Genomic DNA, 23,745 nt, shown 5'->3' with positions numbered 1-23,745 from the left:
GTTGAGCCACCATGCCACTGAAATACCATGGAGAGCATGAGACAATAGCTAAACACAGGAAACGGAGTCTGACAGAGCACCCAGGCCCTGGGGACAATCCAGCACTGCATCTGCACCACACAGCGTTGGCGAAAATACCGATGACCAGGGACCATATCCATGAACTTGAGACACATGCTGCATAGGTAATGCTGAAAACATGCCCAACATGACTCGGTCACTGCACATTGCGTGTGTGTCCAGACACATCACACACTGCCCAGACCCAGCAAGTAGAAATCAGGATTTGACACATAGGCATTGCCCGCACCAACAAGACCCTACACGAGGCAAATTGTTGAGACACAGGTGGCACCAACATCTCATAGTCTGGCTGATACACACAGGGGCAGGCAAAAAGCAAGAGTGTACGCCAAACAGCCAAGGTGCGCCTGTACAAATAATGAGGTACCAGTGCCCATCCTCAGATGAGTATAACAAGACACACAGGCACTGGCAACTGTGAGTATGAAGAAGGACAATCAGGTCAGGCTGCACAGTGGACACCTGTACAAAATAGCACGTCTATATACATGGTGACAGGGGACAATGGCACAGAGCACAACCTACGCTGTAGACACTGAGATTGTCCACGTTTATGATGACACATACACTAACTGAGGAAAAGGTCCCCCAGGGGACAGTAGTGGGCACGCAACTACATGCTACTGAATGTTAATGACTGCAACACACGTCCCCATCCCTGCACTATGTGTATCGCACACTCATGCACATCATGTCACAGGCCACTACATAGGACATGCGCGCTGTAAGGCATGACACATGAGAGACCAACTCCCATGTCTGGAGTCAGCATCAGTGCCAACTGACATGGAACCCACATGCAGTGAACTTGACAGTGCACAGGCAAGGTCCCACAACCTGTTACACACCACCCCCACACATGATGCTACAGTCATTGTTCTCGTGGACAAAGCGCCAGCCTACATCACCTTGTGAAGGAGGGACTACACACAGACCAGGGAACACATTGCAAGGAGGGGAAGGGTGGCAGGGGCACAGCGCTATACTGGGGCAAACAGGATCAGCACAGCACCTTTAAACCCTGCCAGTGAATTCATGCTACTGTGCCCTTACAAATGCCGGTGACACACAACAAACACACATGTACCTACCCCCTTCCGGCTGCTGCATCGCCTGTAAGCGCCTCTCCAGGTCTGGAAAGACCACCGGCAGCACACGCCTGTGGAGGTGGCTCAGACGGCGGCGGCCGCGGTTCTTGTGGCTCTCAGGTGAGTCCCCCAGCAGGAGCCGTGCAATCCTCCGCGTCCAGCACCGGATATCCTGCCAGCGTTTTCTCACCTGGGGCAGGCTCCGCCTCCGACCATCCACACCCCTCACGGCACTGACGGCGGTCAGCCAGATCTGCTCCTTGGCAGTGGCACCTACCTGTGAGGAGGAACAAGTGACACCACATCAATACACCAGCCACATGTCACAGAGAGACATATGGGTACAAATTAGCTGGTTACAACAAGGCATGTCATGCAGCCAACGCATTGCACCTTTGTCATAGGGACATCATCCCCTGGTGAGGGAAAAAGCTGTACGTGCCACAGTGGGTACACAGGTGGAATGATGGCAATGTCACAATCAATGATCAAGGCTCACACTGTGCATCACACCCACCCCTCCTGTCTCAGGGCACTGCTGTGAGTGATAGGCCCCCACCCCTCCTGTCTCAGGGCACTGCTGTGAGTGATAGGCCCCCACCCCTCCTGTCTCAGAGCACTGCTGTGAGTGATAGGCCCCCACCCCTCCTGTCTCAGGGCACTGCTGTGAGTGATAGGCCCCCACCCCTCCTGTCTCAGGGCACTGCTGTGAGTGATAGGCCCCCACCCCTCCTGTCTCAGGGCACTGCTGTGAGTGATAGGCCCCCACCCCTCCTGTCTCAGGGCACTGCTGGGAGTGATAGGCCCCCACCCTATCCTGTCTCAGGGCACTGCTGGGAGACATCAGGCACCCCCCCCCCTGGGACCCCCCCGACAGTACATGGCATGTGTGTTACACCTGGACGCAATGGCAGAAGTCACAGTCACAACATAGGGACAGTCTGTGGCAGTGGCCTATGCACTCACCTGATACCCTGGTCGCCCATACAGCATGGAGTACTGTGGGAGGATCACATCCAGCAGAGCCATGTTCTCCTCCAGGGTGAATGGCTGTGTCCTCTCCACAGCCCTTGACATGGTTCCAGGGAATCAGTAGCAGCAGCTGGGTCGACGAATGCAAAGATGTGCAGGCAAGTGCTCCCTCATGGGACCTGGCTGCCTTATATGTGCCCTTCTGCCCAGTCTCATGCACAGGAGTACAGAGTGATTGGTCACTCACATTTGCATCCTATGTTTCCACCAATCCCTTCAAACCTAGCAGTCTGTGGGTTCTCTATCGGTTTCATTCTCCTGCATGATGTCAGCCCCACAAACACATTGCAACAAAGTAGAAGAATTCCAACTGACTTCTGCTGTGCACCTTCCAGAACAATTTCGAATTTTGAACTTGGTCTCCATGACAACCAGCATGCATGTAGGCCTTAATACTTGTCCCCTATGTAATTTGGAGCATCACACACAGGTACGGTGCGTTTCGGGGCCCTAGGGCACCCCAAATGCATGGCAACGGCCCGTACATGCATGCCTACGCTCTCCATCACTATGGGTCTGCACGCGTATGCGTACTCGTAGTGGTACGGGCCGTACACTCGCATGTACGCTCACTATCACTACGAGTACGCATACGCGTGCAGACCCATAGTGATAGTGAGCGTACATGCGTGTGTACGGTCCGTACCACTACGGGTACGCATACGCGTGCAGACCCATAGTGATAGTGAGCGTACATGCGTGTGTACGGTCCGTACCACTATGGGTACGCATACACGTGCAGACCCATAGTGATAGGGCCGTACACACGCATGTACGCTCACTATCACTATGGGTCTGCACGCGTATGCGTACCCGTAGTGGTACGGGCCGTACACACGCATCTACGCTCACTATCACTATGGGTCTGCACGCGTATGCGTACCCGTAGTGGTACGGACCGTACAAATGCCTGTACGCTCGCCATCACGATGGGTACACATACGGCAGCACTCCCACAGTGATTTGGGAACATGCACAGGCCCTCTCAGCAGCAGTACGGCGGTTTTTACACATCACTGTGGTGATAGGCGACACACATGTAGGAATAGGGCGGACATACTTGTCCATGGATGGACATACTTGTCCAGGAATGGACATCAAGGCATCGTCTGTGCATTACTACATGTGTGGGGCACAGGTGTCACAGGCTGTGATGTGGAACATGCCTCCTGAGTGGAGAAGGCACCAGATGTATGATGAGATGTGTACATGTGTACTGTGTGAGGGTGCAATGTGTGCCAGGCATGCCCTTGACTCCTTTGACATGTGTGCATGTGGGACTGCGCACTTGGGGTGAGCGTCACTGGCATGGCACGGACACCAACACACGGAAGTGTCCCATGATGCCCGGTACAGGGGTCATGACACATGACTTGTCACTACCCACAGTGCACAATGTGACTATGTCATATATGTGTCCGGGATTTACATCAGGTTGATGTTGTAGCACCCTCAAAAGCTGCAGCCGTTGCAGCAACCAACATGTGGCTGTGTGTAGATTGTCATTGCACACTGTTCCCAACACCATGCCACATGTGTTATCGGATGTGAGGTGCACATGTATGCATGGGACACGGAGTAGCGTGACAAGGCCATGTCAGCAAACTCACAAGGAATGTGTGGTGAGTCATGACATGTGCACCTTCATGGCAAGGTGTGTGGGCTGGACTAGTGTAATGTCATGTGACCTGTGGCTCCAGTGTTCCGCTACCAGTCTCTGCAATCGGCATCACACTTCTGCTGATGTGTGGGTGTATGTCACTCCTGTCTTGCGTCGGGCAGTGCACTTGCACTGGGACACAGCTATTTCCATGGCGTGGCATGGGGAGGTTCTCAATCACCGTGTGTAGCTGGGTCTTGGAAGGAGTGTCACCTTGCATCCATACGTGTCCTGGGCATGTGGCACATGCCTGACTCCCTATGTGGCATGTGTGTATTGCCAGATTTACATGTGCTCAGTAGACATGAGTTGTTCTCGTAGTGCACTCACTCTTCCTTGTCACTTCCAAATTACTGCAGAGCGCCTCCTGTAGCCCGAAGAATTCCAGACTTGGCTACCATGCAGGAGAATGACAGGATCCGGCTCTACCGCTTCACCCAACCGTTGATTCTGGAGCTGACGGCGAGACTGGAACCACACCTGCAACCGCAGCACAGGTATCCTACGGCACTGACACCCCAGCTGAAGGTAATGGCTGCCCTACATTTTCTGGCCACGGGTACCTTCCAAAATACCATAGCTCATGTTGGTGGCATGTCCCAGAGCATGTTCAGCGGTGTGCTGCATGATTTCTTGGAGGCCATGTTGATTCACCTGGATGACTTCATCAAGTTCCCAACCCCTGAACAGATGACTGAGGTCAAGCGTGGATTCTATGCCCTGGGAGGGATGCCCCATGTCATTGGGTCCATAGATGGGACACATGTAGGTTTGGTACCACCACACGCACGGGAGGTGGCGTACCGCAATCGGAAGCACTACCACTCCATCAATGCCCTTGTGGTGTGTCTGTCCAATATGGTGATTTCACATGTCTGTGCTCGTTTCCCAGGATCAGCACACGATGCCTACATCATGAGGCGTAGCGGGATGCCTGATATGATGATGCAGCTGCGCAACGAACGGGCATGTGTTGTTGGTGGGTACAGTTTGTCTGTCCTGTATTCTGTATAGCCGACCAGCACGACCGCTACACCAGTTCTAACGATGTCCATGTGCTTCCCATGTAGGGGACGCTGGCTATCCCAACATGCCTTGGCTGCTGACACCTCTCCGCAACCCCATCACGCCGGCCCAGCTCCGCTATAACACCGCCCATGGCCGGACAAGGCGAGTGATAGAGAGGACGTTTGGCATGCTGAAGAGCCGATTCCGGTGCCTCCACAAGACCGGCGGTGCACTCCCTTATGCCCCGGCGAAGGTCTGCAAGATCTTCATGGTCTGCTGCATGCTGCACAACATGGCAGTTGAAAGAGCTGTGCCACTCATCCTGAATCAACATGACGAGGACCATCCACCCGTGGAGGACGAAGGGCTTGGCAATGGGGCTAGTGATGTGGAGGATGTGGAACCGCAAGAGGACATCCGGACTCGGCTCATACGCGACTTCTTTGCTTAGTGGTGAGTACCAGGGTCTGAGTGTGCACGCATTGGTCCCCGTGTGGCATGCGTTGTGATGTGTGTCTCCACCTGCATGTATGGCACGTGGGTCAGAGGTGTGTGTGGGTGTGTCACTGGAGTGATGGTGGCAGTGATGGTAGTATTTCCCCAGTCATAATTGTGACCTAGCATGTTGTCATCCATACATGTGTCGAGTAACTGCACATGCAAGTGGCTGTGCTTTTTGTGGCTGACTTCTTGTGTGTCTCTCTTCCCCAGGTACCTGCGCATGCCGTTTGCTGGTTGCATTGTTGTGGCACTGCTATTCCTCATGGACATGACATCGTGGGCTGACTCAGCGTTACAGGCACGGACACGTTTGGAAGTCTCCATGGGGTAAGGGATGCATCTGGGGTGTATTGGGTGTGGCAGTTGTTCACGATGTATGCACACTGCCCCGGTCGGGGTTTGGTTCCTCTGCAGACATGTGGCATCCCCATGGGACACGACATGCAGCTGGGTACACCTGAATAGATGGGCTGCCTGGTTGTCAGTCATCAGTGATGGGATAGTGGATTGTGATGATGGCATCAATGTGTGTGACACTGCCCTCGGACACATACGGTTAACATTGTCTTGACATGGCGTGGGACTTCCACATCAGCGGATGTATGGTGTATGGCAGGCTCTCCGTGAGCAGCTGTGGGTGTTTAGCTGTTAGCCGACGCTTGTGTGCCAGTTCCATGGCTATCACGCATTTGTGCTGCAGAAGGGGGGTGCCAGGGTTGGAGCCACATGTTACTCCACATGATGTGTTCATGTGTACTTCAAGTTGCCTCTGCAATCCCAAAAACATGACTAATAAAGGTGTCCCTATGCCTCCAAGGTGCCTCTTCTCAGTCAATGCTGGTGTGTTGGCACGGTGCATCCTGCATGTCTGGCATGGTATTCCCTGATTGTGGCTCTGTGTCAATGTGTCGAGTGGCAAGATGCAAGCTGTGTGTGTGTGCTGAGACTGTGTATTGGGCATGATGTCCATGACTGTGTGGGTATTGTGACATGTGCCATCCCCATGCATCCAACGTTGTCCATGACCCCATTCTCTGCATCCACCGGACTCAAGCTTGCAGGACATGGTTCTGCCACCTGTCTACACATACCTGGGTGCCCCCCAAGACACGGGCCAGGATCCCTGACCTCTGCGCATGACTGTTGCTGTACTCAATGTGTCTGTCAGCACGGTTGTTCGGCCACCCCCTCAGCTGGTTGTGCCCATCACGGGTGTGTATGGTGCTCCATGTCTGTCTTGCCTAATAAACTGTGACCCATGTGTCCTGTGCCAGACTCAGGCCCTAGGGTGTGGATGGTTGAAGTGAACAGATGACTCAGGCATGTTTAGACTGTACAAGACACATGTTAGGTAATAATGCTACCAGCAGGCATCTACTCTTAATAGTGTGATTTATTATTGGGGGGGGGGGGGACAAAGTGAGGGGCTTTCCAGGATTAGGGAATCCAAAGTTCAGTAGGGGAGTTGGTGTCCTTGCCATTGGAAATCCTCAGAGTCCATGCCACAGTCTTTGTCAACATTGGTCAGCCAGTGACCAGCAGGGCCATGTGGCAGAGAATGTCTCTTGATGCTGTGATGCTGTTGCTCCAGTGGGCCAGGTGCCAGGCCAGGTGTCCTGGGAGATGGTGATGTAGCAGCCACCCTCACGGTCCTTTCCGTGGACGACCCGGCTTCCTGCGGGGAACCTCAGCAGCAGGCCGTGACGACGTCTGGGATGCTCCGTCGGATGTTTCCTCCTCCTCCTCATGATCCCTCCCTGTGGGTGGTGATGTTCTCCGCCTTCTGGCACAGGGAGGGTCGGCCATGGTGTCGGCCATCCGACGGAGTTCAGCGTGAATCCCCTGGGACGCCGTCACTTGCTCAGCCTGTCTGTCCTCCATCCTCCGTTGGTGTACCTGTAGACAGGCTATTAGCTCCGCATGTTGCTGGGCCTGCTGGACCTTGATCCCCTCGAGGACGGACACAACCTGGGCCATGCCCGTGGTGTCCTGCCGGTATGAGTCCAGGATGTTACGGACATGGGAAAATACCGGATCCCCAGCCAACTGGTCAGGCTCGCGCCTCCGCCGTCCTCCACTCCCACCACCCCTGCCCACTTGCGTCTGGCCTGCACTTGTGGAAACATCGGGTCTCCGGGACCCCTGAGGGGTGGCATTGGCGTTGTCGCCTGCCTCCTCCTGGGTGCCCGGGACACCGTGTTCCTCCTGGCGAGCCTGGCTGCATTGTGGTGTTGGGGCAGGGATCCTGGGTGTCTCCTGGGATGTGGCAGGAGTGGGGGTGGTGGTTGGCACGGTTGTACCTGACGCAGGTGCTGCAGGTGGTTGGACACCAGAGGGGCCAGGTCGGTCGGGGTCGTCCGCAGAGTGGTGAGAGTGGTTGCTGCCGGTGGGATCGGTCTCCTGCAGATCCGGGTCCTGTGAGTGTTCCCCCCCAGTGTTGGGGGGTGCAGCACGACGTTGACCTGTGTGTGAGAGAGAAAATGTTAATTTTGGTCCATGCAACATCCATGTTTCATCCGTTACAAAGTTGGCACATTTCCTCTTGGAATTAGGATCTGTCTTGCATTCCACTCACAGTGCACTTGTGCATGGGTGTGTCCCTTGGGCACCAATTTGGCCCCTTTAACTATGTGTGGCACAGTCTTACTTGCTGCATCAAGTGTGACTGCAGTCAGCAGTGGAGTGTGCATGTGTGGCGAGCCATGCATTTGCGCCTTCCTTGTAGCACTGTACATGTGCACATGGAGTGGATCCACACACTTATATGATGCAGGTGGCTGTCCTTGTGCTCGTGTACAGGTTGTGACATGGCCCTGCGTTTTGCCATGATGAAGAGGGGGGGTTCTGGCACTGGCCACCCTTGTCTACATGCACGCAGTCCACCTGCTGACGAGCAGACATTCCCACACACCAAAGGACTGATTTGCTCTCCCTGTGTCTCCCTCCTTCTCTGTCCCCCTCTCCCTCCCTCTCTGTCCCCCTCTCCCTCCCTCCGTGTGTCAGCCTCCTCCCTCTGTCCGTCTCCCTCCCTCTCTGTCCCCCTCTCCCTCCCTCTCTGTCCCCCTCTCCCTCCCTCCGTGTGTCAGCCTCCTCCCTCTGTCCGTCTCCCTCCCTCTCTGTCCCCCTCTCCCTCCCTCTCTGTCCCCCTCTCCCTCCCTCCGTGTGTCAGCCTCCTCCCTCTGTCCGTCTCCCTCCCTCTCTGTCCCCCTCTCCCTCCCTCTCTGTCCCCCTCTCCCTCCATCTCTGTCCCCCTCTCCCTCCCTCTGTCCCCCTCTCCCTCCCTCTCTGTCCCCCTCTCCCTCCCTCCGTGTGTCACCCTCTGTCACCTTGGCCCAGCTTCCTGGGCACACACTGTTGGCAGATCTTTGAGTGGCCCTTGGCCTGTTGATGTGAGTTTGTTTCCGATCTCCAGGCACCCATTTTGTCAGCTGTGTGTCTGTGCGCTGCTGCTGTGGTGGTGTGTGCTGCCACTCTTTCACAATGTTGGCTGTTCATTAGCTGCTGTCATGTGCAAAACAGTGCCTTCACCCCCATGTGTTGATGCAAGGCGTCCGCCATTTGCTGGCAAGTCATTCCTGTGTTGGGACACAGTGTTTGTCTGGCTGTGACCTAGGCCATATGGGCAGAGGGCATTGTTGTCTGCTTTGGAGTCGCACTATGTGATTTTTGGTGCCCAGCCTCCCGCCATCCGGGTTACCGTGTCATGTGTTGTTGTCTTCTGTGGCCTGTGACTTGACATTGTCCAGCTGGGTGCATGGGGCATGGTGGCAGCAGTTGCATGTGCCTGCTCATGGAGTGTGGTTGGTTCATGCTATGGCTTGTGGTGGTTGCGTGCCTGTTAGTAATTTTGGTTGTGGTTGCAGTTCCCCCCATGTGAGGTGCGTTGTTTGTGTACTCACCCGGGTCTCGGAGTCCTTCTACTCCTTCAACTGCCTCCACCGGCAGTATGGCCATCACCCTCTCCTCCCAGGGATGGTACTGTACGGGTCTGCGGGAGGGCCCTCCTCCGGTGGCGTTGGCCTGGTCGTGTTCCTCCTGCCTCTTGGCTCTGACCCTCCTCCGCAGATCGTACCACCTGTTCTGGCAATCCTGCTTGGTCCTCCTGGTGTCCGCAACGGCATTCACAGCATCGACGATGGTCTGCCACATGGCTGTTTTGGCTGCCTGGCTGGTGCTTCAACAACCAACCAACGCACACCATGACCGAACAACCACCCCCCACCACCACCCTCCACGCCTGGACCCCGATCAGCACCGAAGACACCATCCGCACGATGAACTCCATCCACTCCGGATCACCGACCGACCCCTGCCCTCACCACGTCTTCAACAAGGCCGACGCTGTCATCGCACCCCACCTGCGAGACATCATCAACACTTCCTTCGACACCACCATCTTCCCTGAGAGCTGGAAGCACGCCGAACTCAGCGCCCTACTAAAGAAACCTACAGCGGACCCCACCGACCTCAAGAATTACCGCCCCATCTCGCTCCTCCCGTTTCCAGCCAAAGTCATCGAGAAGACCGTCAACAAGCAGATGGCCGCCTTCCTCGAGACAAACGGATCCCTCGACCCCTCACAGTCCGGCTTCCGAGCCAATCACAGCACCGAGACCGCCCTCATCGCCTCCACCGATGACATCCGAGCCCTGATGGACAATGGAGAAACAGCGGCCCTCATCCTCCTAGACCTCTCTGCGGCATTCGACACGGTCTGCCACCGCACCCTAGTACGGCGCCTCAGCAACATCGGAATCCAGGACAAGGCGCTGGACTGGATCATCTCCTTCCTCGACGGAAGAACACAGAGAGTCCGCCTACCACCGTACAAGTCAGAGGCCTCCGAAGTCACCTGCGGCGTCCCTCAAGGATCATCTCTGAGCCCCACCCTCTTCAACGTCTACATGAGCCCCCTCGCGGCCATCGTACGCAAACACAACCTCAGCATAATCTCCTACGCCGACGACACCCAACTGATCCTCTTCCTGACCAACGACCCCGCCGCCGCCAGATCCAACCTGCACGAAGGGATGAAAGAGGTAGCCGAGTGGATGACGACCAGCCGCCTGAAACTGAACTCGGACAAGACGGAGGTCCTCATCCTGGGCTCCTCACCCTCCGCCTGGGACGACTCCTGGTGGCCTCCCGCCCTGGGCACCGCACCCAAACCGACAGACCATGCACGCAACCTGGGCTTCCTCCTGGACTCCTCCCTCTCCATGACCAGGCAAGTCAACAACGTCTCCTCGGCGTGCTTCAACATCCTACGCATGCTACGGAAGATCTTCTGGTGGATCCCCACCGAGACCAGGAAGACCGTCACCCAGGCCCTCGTCACCAGCCGACTGGACTACGGCAACGCCCTCTACGCCGGTACCACCGCCAAGCTCCAGAAGAGACTCCAGCGGATCCAGAACGCCTCAGCCAAACTCATCCTCGACATCCCACGAACCAGCCACATCTCCGGACATCTGAGAGACCTTCACTGGCTCCCCGTCAACAAAAGAATCACCTTCCGCCTCCTCACCCACGCACACAAAGCCCTACACGACCAAGGCCCGAGCTACCTCAACAGCCGAGTCAACTTCCACGCTCCCAAACGCCACCTCCGATCAGCCAACCACGCCCTCGCCGCCGTCCCCCGCATCCGAAGAGCGACTACAGGAGGAAGGTCCTTCTCCTACCTGGCCGCCAAGACCTGGAACTCCCTCCCTACCGACCTGCGTCTGACCCAAGACCACCTCTCCTTCAGGAAGAAGCTGAAGACCTGGCTGTTCGAGCAGTAGCGGCACCCCCCCCTCCCCCCCCCCCAGCGCCTTGAGACCCTACGGGTATGTAGCGCGCTTTACAAGTGTCACTGATTGATTGATTGACCAATGTTCCAAAGATCTGTGGCTCAACTCTGAGGATTTGATCAACAAGGACCTCCAACTCTCGGTGACTGAACTTTGGATTCTTGGTAGTGGGCATGGTGAGGGGTGTGGGTGGGGATGGTGTGGGTGTGGGGGGTGTGTGGATGTTGGGGGGGGTGTGGATGGTTGTGTGTGTGTGTGAATGTGATGAGAGGGTGTTTGTGAGGGTGGTCGTGTGAAGGTGTGCAAGTGTAAGGTGTGGTGTAGCTTGTAGTCTGGTTCTGTGGTGTCTGGCAGCAGTGAGTCTGTTGCAAAGGCTCATGGTTTGTGTGTGTGGGCCCTTTTTATTGGTCCATGGGTGGGTGTGGCAGTGTTTGAATTTTGGGTGGGTGTGTTATAAGGAGTGGTGGTGTATTGGGCCTCTGTTTGTTTTTGACAGTTGCAGGTCAGTGATTGTGTTATTTTAGTGGTTGTTGGCCATGTTTAGTGGCTGTGTGCCTTTCGAATGGTGTATTCTTGTGTTGTTTTGTTTTGTCCTTGTTGTGTACGTGCGTTTTGAGCGTGTGTACGGTGTGTACATGGGCCATTTGGTTGTACGATTATGTCCTTGTGTGTGGCTTTGTACGACTCGTACATGCGGTTGTGATGTTGGGGCATGGGGTGCGCTCCGTACTTAGGAGGTTGTGTTGGGGGTGCGCCAGGAACGTACTGGGGTGTAGGTACACGGGGGTATGACACGTACTGGGGTGGGGGTGTGGCTCGAACGTACTGGGGTGTAGGTACACGGGGGGTATGACACGTACTGGGGTGGGGGTACGACTGGAACGTACTGGGGTGTGGGTACACGGGGGTATGACACGTACTGGGGTGGGGGTGGGGCTCGAACGTACTGGGGTGTAGGTTCACGGTGGTACGACACGTACTGGGGTGGGGGTATGACTGGAACGTACTGGGGTGTGGGTAGACGGGGCTATGACACGTACTGGGGTGGGGGTGGGGCTCGAACGTACTGGGGTGTAGGTTCACGGTGGTACGACACGTACTGGGGTGGGGGTACGACTGGAACGTACTGGGGTGTAGGTACACGGGGGGTATGACACGTACTGGGGTGGGGGTGTGGCTCGAACGTACTGGGGTGTAGGTACACGGTGGTACGACACGTACTGGGGTGGGGGTACGACTGGAACGTACTGGGGTGTACATAGACGGTGGTACGACACGTACAGGGGTGGGGGGGTGTACATTGACGGTGGTACGACACGTACTGGGGTGGGGGTACGACTGGAACATACTGGGGGGTGGGTAGACGGGGCTATGACACGTACTGGGGTGGGGGTGGGGCTCGAACGTACTGGGGTGTAGGTTCACGGTGGTACGACACGTACTGGGGTGGGGGTACGACTGGAACGTACTGGGGTGTAGGTACACGGGGGGTATGACACGTACTGGGGTGGGGGTGTGGCTCGAACGTACTGGGGTGTAGGTACACGGTGGTACGACACGTACTGGGGTGGGGGTACGACTGGAACGTACTGGGGTGTACATAGACGGTGGTACGACACGTACAGGGGTGGGGGGGTGTACATTGACGGTGGTACGACACGTACTGGGGTGGGGGTACGACTGGAACGTACTGGGGTGTGGGTAGACGGGGCTATGACACGTACTGGGGTGGGGGTGGGGCTCGAACGTACTGGGGTGTAGGTTCACGGTGGTACGACACGTACTGGGGTGGGGGTACGACTGGAACGTACTGGGGTGTAGGTACACGGGGGTATGACACGTACTGGGGTGGGGGTGTGGCTCGAACGTACTGGGGTGTAGGTACACGGTGGTACGACACGTACTGGGGTGGGGGTACGACTGGAACGTACTGGGGTGTACATAGACGGTGGTACGACACGTACAGGGGTGGGGGGGTGTACATTGACGGTGGTACGACACGTACTGGGGTGGGGGTACGACTGGAACATACTGGGGTGTGGGTAGACGGGGCTATGACACGTACTGGGGTGGGGGTGGGGCTCGAACGTACTGGGGTGTAGGTTCACGGTGGTACGACACGTACTGGGGTGGGGGTACGACTGGAACGTACTGGGGTGTAGGTACACGGGGGGTATGACACGTACTGGGGTGGGGGTGTGGCTCGAACGTACTGGGGTGTAGGTACACGGTGGTACGACACGTACTGGGGTGGGGGTATGACTGGAACGTACTGGGGTGTACATAGACGGTGGTACGACACGTACAGGGGTGGGGGGGTGTACATTGACGGTGGTACGACACGTACTGGGGTGGGGGTACGACTGGAACATACTGGGGTGTGGGTAGACGGGGCTATGACACGTACTGGGGTGGGGGTGGGGCTCGAACGTACTGGGGTGTAGGTTCACGGTGGTACGACACGTACTGGGGTGGGGGTACGACTGGAACGTACTGGGGTGTACATAGACGGTGGTACGACACGTACAGGGGTGGGGGGGTGTACATTGACGGTGGTACGACACGTACTGGGGTGGGGGTACGACTGGAACGTACTGGGGTGTACATAGACGGGTGGGGGTATACATATACGGGGGGTACGTGTCGGACGTACGGGGGCTGGGGGGAGTGTTGGGCGCGTATGCGGGCACATGTCTCCATGGTTGCTGTAGGAGTTCGGTGCGGACGGTGTTTTTTCCATACGGTTGTAACCTCGGACGCACGGGATGGATCGTGATTCCTCGGTCGGACTTGGCTTTTCACGTTTGTAAGGTAAATCGTCCGAGGACGTGTCGGACACATTTTCCGACCCGAGGACGTGTGGGGAATGATTCCCAGTGCGGTTCGTATGGACTTTTTACCATGCGAATCGTGATTGCCAGTTCGTACGGCACTTGTACGATTCGTACGGTAAAAAGACCCGATACGAGTCGCACGGGGGAATTTTTTACCGGATCGTGATCGGCACCTATGTGTGTACAACAAATGCTCAACACTCCCCTCTGATACACATAATCTGCTTAATCACACTACCACAAATAGAGCGCTTGGGATTATTAAAGTAAGCGCATGTAAGCCAATAAGGGTCGTCTGGACTTTTTGCATAGTGTACCCCTTCATTGGTACACTACATATAAAGCCAGTTTCCTACAGAACCCAATCAGAGAGAGGACAGGAAAGAACCTGCTGGACTTTTCCTGAAAATGGCCGAAGCCTGCTCTTCTCATCTGCACAGGTTTAATGGTCATGGCATGTGTCCTTAGCTGATTTCAAGCTGCAGCACAAGACAGTTGATACCTTTGTTTTTTCACCAGGGAGGCCCGAAAGGTGTCTATAGCAGCCCCATAGGTAAAGGAGATTATAAGCTTCCTGTGTGGGAAAGGACCACTGATTGGTATTACTGTAGTTAGAATCCCTATTATTATTCATTGTTTAGAGTGCTTGCTCTTGGTTAGGTGTCATTAAAACTTTGGCAGAGCTCTTTCTCAGCCAAATATGCACTTCTACTGCCTCAATTAGAGGTGGGGAAATGCCAGATTTACACTACCTATGCCTCAGCTGGCTCCACCAGCATTAACCTCTGACCTGGTAGCTCATTTAGGACTGGGTCACCAGGTCACAGTGATGGTCACCCAATCATCTTTAAGGCAGAATGACAGTCACTAGTCCATTCCTTCAAGGGACTGCATACTAGGACATGGAAGTCCTGAGCAAGGAAAACAAACATTGACCCTGATACACAGGAATAAATCTCCCTGCGTTTTCAAAAACACAATCTCATACTTTGGAAGCTTATTTCTTGTAAGCAAAACAATGTTGCTGACAAGGTCCAATACCTTCAATGGAGCCACTGTGCCAGCGGCTCAACAGAAGGTACATAGCTCCCTAACTTGCTGGTGGGGAGCTCTACATTTGACGGACGGTCCTCTTCCCGGAAAGGGTGCACAGACATAATATCGAGTTTTTTATTTCAACCTACATAAATATTGAGTTTTAAATATCGTAGGGACAGAATATCGACATCAAGAATATCGGTGACCAGAATATATCAACCTGAAGGTAAGAAATATCGCTTTTGTTAATATCGAAGTTAGTAACATTGATAGCAAAAATATAGATGTTAATAATATCGATGTATATGTTAGTGTTATGTATTTTAGTATGTATTTTATATGTATGTGTTTCACATGTTTTGTTATGTTTTGTATTTTAAAAAAAAATATATGTATTAAATGTTTAGAAGTTAGTAATTTTTTTTAAAGTAAATTTTGCGTTTTTGTACCGTAGCGGGTTGTGGTTTTATTGGGGAATAGGGCGGAAAGTAATCTAATTATAGCAAATTAAATCATAATTTTTAGAAATGATTAATTTGTTTTAATTAAATTTTGCATTTTAGTTCCGTAGCGGGTTGTGAGTTTATAGGGGAATAGGGTGGGAAGTAATTTAATTATAGCAAATTAAATCATAATTTTTAGAAATGATTAGTTTGTTTTAATTAAATTTTGCATTTTAGTTCCGTAGCGGGTTGTGTGTTTATAGGGGAATAGGGTGGGAAGTAATTTAATTGTAATTAAGTAATGATTACATTCTATTTATTGGTATTGACAATTAATTTATTGTTAATTAATTGTTAATTGCTAAATACTTTTTATTGATTGATTAATTGATAAATATATTAATTGTGTTACTTTAGTTTAGGAGCCGGTTGTGTTTTTATAGGGGAATAGGGTGGGAAGTAATTTATTATAATTAAGTATGTATTGGTATTGATAATTAATTTATTGTTAATTAATTATTAATTGGTAATTAATTTTTATTAATGATTATTTATTAGTATTGATAATTAATTTATTGTTAATGAAATAGTAAGTGGTAATTCATTTTTATTAATTGATGAATCGATACTTGTATTAATTGTGTTAATTTTTATGCGGAGCGGGTTGGAGATTAATTGGGGAATAGGGTGGGAATTAATTTAATATTATTAAAGTAATTATTAATTTTATTATATTGGTATTTATAAATAATTTATTGTTAATTTATTATTAAATCATAAGTATGTTATTTTTATCCTCTACGCTATCCAACACTTTCCCTAATGTAGCACTCTCTGGAGTGGGAATAGCAATTTTTACCCCTGCGCTATCTAGGCCTGGGCGGTAAATTTCGTTCCGTTTGCGGAATTTGCGAAATTTGGGTAATTTCGCGTTCTGCGGAGAACGCGAAATTGACCAAAATTCCGCTTTCCGCAACTTCGCGAAATTTTTGCTTGTTCGCGTTCTCAAAATGCGTGTTCGCGAGATATTTCTCCCCGAGCACGCAAACAGCGATTGTGAACAGGAAAAAAGCAGCGCGAACAAGCAAATCCGCGTGTTCGCGGAATTTCTGCGTGTTCGCGGAGTTTTTTTACCGTTTCGCGGAGATTTGCGTACCGCGATTACGCAAATTCCGCCCACCCCTAGCGCTATCCAACACTTTCCCTACTGTTGCACTCACTGAAGTGGAAATAGTAAATTTTAGCCCTACACTATCCAACACTTTCCCTACTGTTGTACTCACTGGAGTGGGAATAGTAATTTTTACCCCTACGCTATCCAACACTTTCCCTACTGTTGCACTCTCTGGAGTTGGAATAGTAATTTTCACCCCTACGCTATCCAACACTTTCCCTACTGTTGCACTCACTGGAGTGGGAATAGTAATTTTTACCCCTACACTATACAACACTTTTCCTACTGTTGCACTCTTTGGAATTGGAGTAGTTATTTTTACCACTGCACTATCCAACACTTTCCCTACTGTTGCACTCACTGGAGTGAGGATAGTAATTTTTACCCCTATGCTATCAAACACTTTCCCTACTGTTGCACTCACTGCAGTGGGGATAGTAATTTTTTACCCCTATGCTATCCAACACTTTCCCTACTGTTGCACTCTCTGGAGTGGGAATAGTAATTTGTACCCCTACACTATCCAACACTTTCCCTACTGGTGCACTCTCTGGAGTTGGAATAGTAATTTGTACCCCAATGCTATCCAACACTTTCTCTACTGTTGCACTCTCTGGAGTGGGAATAGTAATTTGTACCCCTACGCTATCCAACACTTTCCCTACTGTTGCACTCTCTGAAGTTGGAATAGTAATTATAACGCCTACGCTATCCAACACTTTCCCTACTGTTGCACTCACTGAAGTGGAAATAGTAAATTTTAGCCCTACACTATCCAACACTTTCCCTACTGTTGTACTCACTGGAGTGGGAATAGTAATTTGTACCCCTACGCTATCCAACACTTTCCCTACTGTTGCACTCTCTGGAGTTGGAATAGTATTTTTTACCCCTACACTATACAACACTTTTCCTACTGTTGCACTCTTTGGAGTTGGAGTAGTTATTTTTACCACTGCACTATCCAACATTTTCCCTACTGTTGCACTCACTGGAGTGAGGATAGTAATTTTTACCCCTATGCTATCAAACACTTTCCCTACTGTTGCACTCACTGGAGTGGGGATAGTAATTTTTTACCCCTATGCTATCCAACACTTTCCCTACTGTAGCACTCTCTGGAGTGGGAATAGCAATTTTTACCACTGCGCTATCCAACACTTTCCCTACTGTTGCACTCTCTGAAGTTGGAATAGTAATTATAACGCCTACGCTATCCAACACTTTCCCTACTGTTGCACTCACTGAAGTGGAAATAGTAAATTTTAGCCCTACACTTCCCAACACTTTCCCTACTGTTGTACTCACTGGAGTGGGAATAGTAATTTTTACCCCTACGCTATCCAACACTTTCCCTACTGTTGCACTCTCTGGAGTTGGAATAGTAATTTTCACCCCTACGCTATCCAACACTTTCCCTACTGTTGCACTCACTGGAGTGGGAATAGTAATTTTTACCCCTACACAATACAACACTTTTCCTACTGTTGCACTCTTTGGAGTTGGAGTAGTTATTTTTACCACTGCACTATCCAACACTTTCCCTACTGTTGCACTCACTGGAGTGAGGATAGTAATTTTTACCCCTATGCTATCAAACACTTTCCCTACTGTTGCACTCACTGGAGTGGGGATAGTAATTTTTTACCCCTATGCTATCCAACACTTTCCCTACTGTTGCACTCTCTGGAGTGGGAATAGTAATTTGTACCCCTACGCTATCCAACACTTTCCCTACTGGTGCACTCTCTGGAGTTGGAATAGTAATTTGTACCCCAATGCTATCCAACACTTTCCCTACTGTTGCACTCACTGGAGTGGGAATAGTAATTTTTATACCTACGCTATCCAACACTTTCCCTACTGTTGCACTCACTGGAGTGGGAATAGTAATTTTAACCCTTTCACTATCCAACACTTACCCTACTGTTGCACTCTCTGGAGTTGGAATAGTAATTTTTTCCCGAAAAAGGAAGATGGCGGACGGCTGTTCGCTGCCGTAGGACGCCCTACTGAAGCTCCTCTTCACCGCTCTGACCAAGGGATTCCGCCCTGCTTTGCCGCGCTGTATCGGATTAAGCGATCGTTAGCTGCCGGGATGAAGTTTCCTAACGCTCGATTTTCAAAACATGAGCTTAACTAAGAAGGCTATGAGGATTATGCGACGGCGGTAGAGAGGCTCCTTACCCGATGTGCCGCCTCGCGCAAGCAAGCGGAGCAGTTCTTGACGTCCGTAGTGCAAGGTGGCTTTCAGGCTCCGGACCCGCTACGCCGCGCTTCAATACAAAGCCCGGTGAGAATCTCTACGCTACCGGGATGGCCCCCCTTAGGAGTAATCGACGAGCCCGGGGTGAGCATGCTGGTGAAACCGTTGCTCCGCCAGTAGCTGCAACGGTGGATCTTGATGGTGAGGAGGAGCCAACAACAATAGTAAGCCGTAATCAGCACAGCCCTACCCAGGTACTCAGTCAAGCTAGGGGGGGCCGTGTTAGTGATAGCGCTCATGCGAATGCCTCACCAAACACTAATGCAAGTAATCTTGGCAAACCAATCATGCATTTTTTGAAATCTGGACAAGCCTCTGTTTTGCTCCAGGCTTTTGGCACAGAGACTTCCACTCCGGGTTTTCCAATAGCCGAGGTACTCAACGCTGCAGTTGAGTGTGGGATGGCTAAGAGTGTTGGAGAGGTTGGGAAGGAAGGTTTGTCTCTACACCCATTTAGTACAGATTACCTCTCAGAGACTGATGGCTTATCACCTGGGAATGTCGAGAACGCGATTTCGAATTCTTTTTCTGTATCCCACGATCTTACCTCGGACTGTGTGGCTGAACCTGTCGAAATTGCTGAAACTGTGCTGTCCGAGCAGACAGAGCCACAAGATGTGCTGGGAGGAATGAGCAACCCTTTGAACCAAGCCCCAACTTCAGCCGGCCCGTCAAAAACTTCTAAAACCAAAAGTGGTAAATTTTATGGGGCTGGTAGCAGGGGTGGAAGGGGTCGAGGTCACGGGAAACTACAAAGTGTTGGCGCTGCCATCGGGGGCAAGGGCTCTTCAAGATCTGTTGTCAATGACACCAAGAAGAAGGACTTGGGAGCAAGTCCCTTACGTAAATGGGTGTCTTCGAAGGGCGAAGTGAAAAATCTTGTTGCTCGATTATCCAACATCGGACTTACTGCAGGGCAGGATAATCCAACAATCGGACAGGTAATACGGTCCGAGAGATCAAGATCTGCCCCTACTACCCCCATTGAGCAACCGATAGTGGTGGGAGAAGGTCACGCCCCGATGACGCAAGATAGCGACAATACGGCTGATGGCGTAGCACCCTTTATTAGCCTGGAAAGCACAGAGACTTCCTTGACTCCCATTACTCAAATTCCTTTTCTATCAAACCCGGCACTATCCATCGATATACTACAAGAAAGGCATGATTTAATCAGCATTAGTGGGAAACAGCAGACCTCTCCTAACCCCGGCCCTCAGGGTTTTGTATCCCTGACATCTGTGGACCCGGCAGCCATTCTTGAGCCAGCTAAGAAACACAGATGCGCAGTCTCAAATCCTAAGGTAGTTTTGTATCCAGAACCTACTCTAACTACAGTGCTCTCTGTGTTGGCAACTCAGCACGAGGAGACACAGCACTACTTCCAGCAGGCCAGAGCGGATAGACAGGAGATCAAATCGGCACTGGAGGAGGTCGTTACAAAGGTTTCAAACTTGACCACTGAAGTACTAGACCTTCAACAGTGGGTTGCCGAAGTTGAGGAGGTTAATGCTGCTGCCTGTGCCTCAATCAAGGTCCATGATCAATGGATGAATACAATGCAATCTAAGGTCGAGGACATAGAAAATCGTCAAAGACGTCAGAATTTGAGGGTTTTTGGGGTACCTGAAGGAAGAGAGGGCGCTGATGCTAGGGGTTTTATCGTTAATCTCTTTTCTAAGATATTTCCAGATCTTGCTGATTGGGATATGGACACACAGATCCAAAGAGCGCATCGGCTCCCCTTAACGGCTAATCCCTCTCGACCCTCAAAATTTCCTCGTCCATTTTTGGCGTGTATTGGGAACTTTCTACTGAGACAGGCTATTTTCTTTAAAGCTCGACCTACGACCCCATTACAGTTTGATTCACTATCTATTTTTGTTCGTTCTGATCTTTGCAAACAAACCATGGATAGAAGGTGGCAGCTACGGCAGCTTATGGACTCTTTCAAGGCTGTCGGTGCATCCGTATTTCTACAAGATCCAGCTCGGCTCAAAGTGATCAAGGATGGACACTCACATATTTTCTTCAACGAACAAGAGGCAAAGATTAGTCTATCTAGATGGCAACAATTACCCAAGAAATGATAGGGGGAGTCTCTAATGGCGTTAGCAGTTGCTTTGTATCTGTATGCTTAATTGTATAGCTATGCTCTTGGGAACCTGATAACTAATGTATTGTGATTTATTTTGTGATTCATCTAGAATGGCAAGGTGGGTGTAGTATTGCACTGTTTTTTTTTTATGAGACACTGCTGGTTGGAGGAGGGGGGGCTTCTCCCTTGCGGGGGGTGTGCCTGGGTGAGTTGCTGTCTTATTGACAGCTGGGTTAAGGGGTGATTCCTTTTCATAGATACAGGGTTTTGGGGGGGTGGGTTCAGGTAGGGGTAGGGGGGTGGGGTAGGGGTAGGGGGTGGGGTAGGGGGGGTAAAAATGAAAACAAGCCAAAGGAGTGTTAAAATCTATAGTGGAATTATGCTTCAAGATTGTGGAATGGAAGGATTATGGTTAAGATTAATTTCCTTCAGAAAATGCCCAGAGTTCGTATAATGTGTTGGAATGTGGCTGGGCTGAACTCATCTATTAAACGTCGATTAGTTTCCGAGGAACTAAAAGCATACCAACCACAGATTGTTGCCCTAACAGAGACTCATTTGGCTTTCAAGGACCGTAATTTTTTTAAGCAAATGGGATTTGAGTTGATAATTTGTACTTCCCAGACGGTTTCAATACGAGGGGTCGCGCTTTTGCAAGCACGAAACACAAAATATACTTTACTACGTTCACTTAGTGATAAAAGGGGGAGATGGGTTATTGCGCAACTTTTGGTCCTCGGACACAAAATCACAATTTGTGTGGTTTATGGCCCGAACAGCGATTACCCTACGGATATCTCTTTTTTAAACACAGAGTTGCTGGGCTGGGATGGTGAACTTTTGCTTATGGGAGATTTCAATTGCGTTTTAGATCAGAAACTAGACTCTTCAAATGTGTTAGGTCGGGTAAGAATGGTATCAACCCGAGCGGCTATCAAAGATCTTTTGCGTATACATCAATTGGCTGATCTATGGCGGGCAATCTACCCATTAGCTAACGGTTTTACATATTTTTCACAACCACACCGTCAATATTCTGGGATAGACAAGGTGTTTGTCAACTTATTTAGGCTAGTAAGTTCTAGCATTGAGGTTTGTCAAAAAATTACGTCAGACCACAATCCTTTGTTAGTCTCATTATTTCTTGGATCCCAAACACCGTTTGAGGCAAGGGGTTTTACATTTCCTAAAACTCTGCTTAAAAATCTTGACTATATTCAACTTATGCAAGGTCAGATTGTGGAATTTATAGATACTAATGCCCATACTGCTCCATGGTCTATGGTCTGGGATAGTCTTAAGGCATTCATTCGGGGTATTACCCAACAGTATCTATTTCGTCAAATCAAGGTTAGAGCACGGCTTGCAGAAGCCGAGAGAAGGGTGTGCTTGGAATAAGAACAGCGCCATACTCTAGCAATATTAAAAAGAGATCCTCGAGAAGCTGATATTTATCAGCAACTTGTAATAGCGAGAGCAAAGACCATGCGCGCGATGAGGGAGAAAATTGCTAGTCAATATCATGAATTAAGACTACGACAGTACGAATATGGAGAGAGGATTGGACGGGTGTTAGCCTATCAGCTTGCGGATTCTAGGGCCCACACGTTAATTAAGAGCATTACTGGGGAGGATGGATTGACTTATTCCCAACCTATAGATATTTTGGAGCAATTTAGGAAATTTTATTTAGATGTATATAGTGATGACACACCCTGTGATTATTCTGGGTTGGCAACTTACCTACAGGAGAGTGGGTTGAATGTTTTAGAATCTTCCACGACTTTGTCAATGGACAGGGATGTGGACGAAGCTGAAATATCGGAAGCAATTAAGGCTTTGCCCCAAGGGAAAGCTGTTGGGGGTGATGCATTACCCCTGGAGTTCTATAGAACTCTTCTAGGAACTCTGGGCCCGGTTTTGTTAAGGTGGTGAATGATATCTAGAATGGTAGAGATGCTCTCCCGTCTTGGAAGCTGACTAATATAATCGTGTTTCTCAAAAAAGGGAAACCTCAGGCTGAGAGAGGCTCTTAACGTCCAATCTCACTTATCAACCACGACGCCAACATTTTTTCTAAGATCTTGTCCTCTCGACTCGCCCCATCTATACATTCAATAGTATCGGATCAACAGCACGGGTTCGTTCCCGGGCGGGATACTACTATACATATTAATACTGCTATAGCAGTGTTTGATGCCGCCCAATTTTTGGGTGGCAATGTAGCTCTGCTAATGTTGGCTTTTGATCGAGTCAAATGGGGGGCACTCTGGGCTATAATGCTGGAAGTGGGGATTGGTCGTAAGTTTGTTTCGGCTATTCAAAAAATATATGAAAACTCGCAGGCTGTTATCCAGCTCAATGGTTTGACTTCGGATCTTTTTTCTATTCAGAGGGGCACCCGACAGGGATGTCCCCTCTCTCCTTTGCTTTTCGCAATTTATATTGAACCATTTATTCGACATTTGATTCGGAACCAGCAGATCAGCCCGGTTTTTTATAACCAAGTATATCTTAAAATAACCGCCTACGCGGACGATATAGCTGTTTTTACAACGGATCCGGTTCAAGCGATGGGGGAGATTGTCCTGGAAGCACAGAGCTTTGGATTAATTTCAGGATATAAACTCAATACTAATAAAACTCAAACCATCACTAACATTGTACATATCCCCCGCTCATCTATTTTGGGCGTTACTCAAAACGCCACCTATTTAGGAGTTA

Source organism: Triturus cristatus, chromosome 3_2, assembly GCF_964204655.1.
Source record: "Triturus cristatus chromosome 3_2, aTriCri1.1, whole genome shotgun sequence".
Lineage (NCBI taxonomy): Eukaryota > Metazoa > Chordata > Amphibia > Caudata > Salamandridae > Triturus > Triturus cristatus.
Note: the sequence above shows the minus strand (reverse complement) of the source record.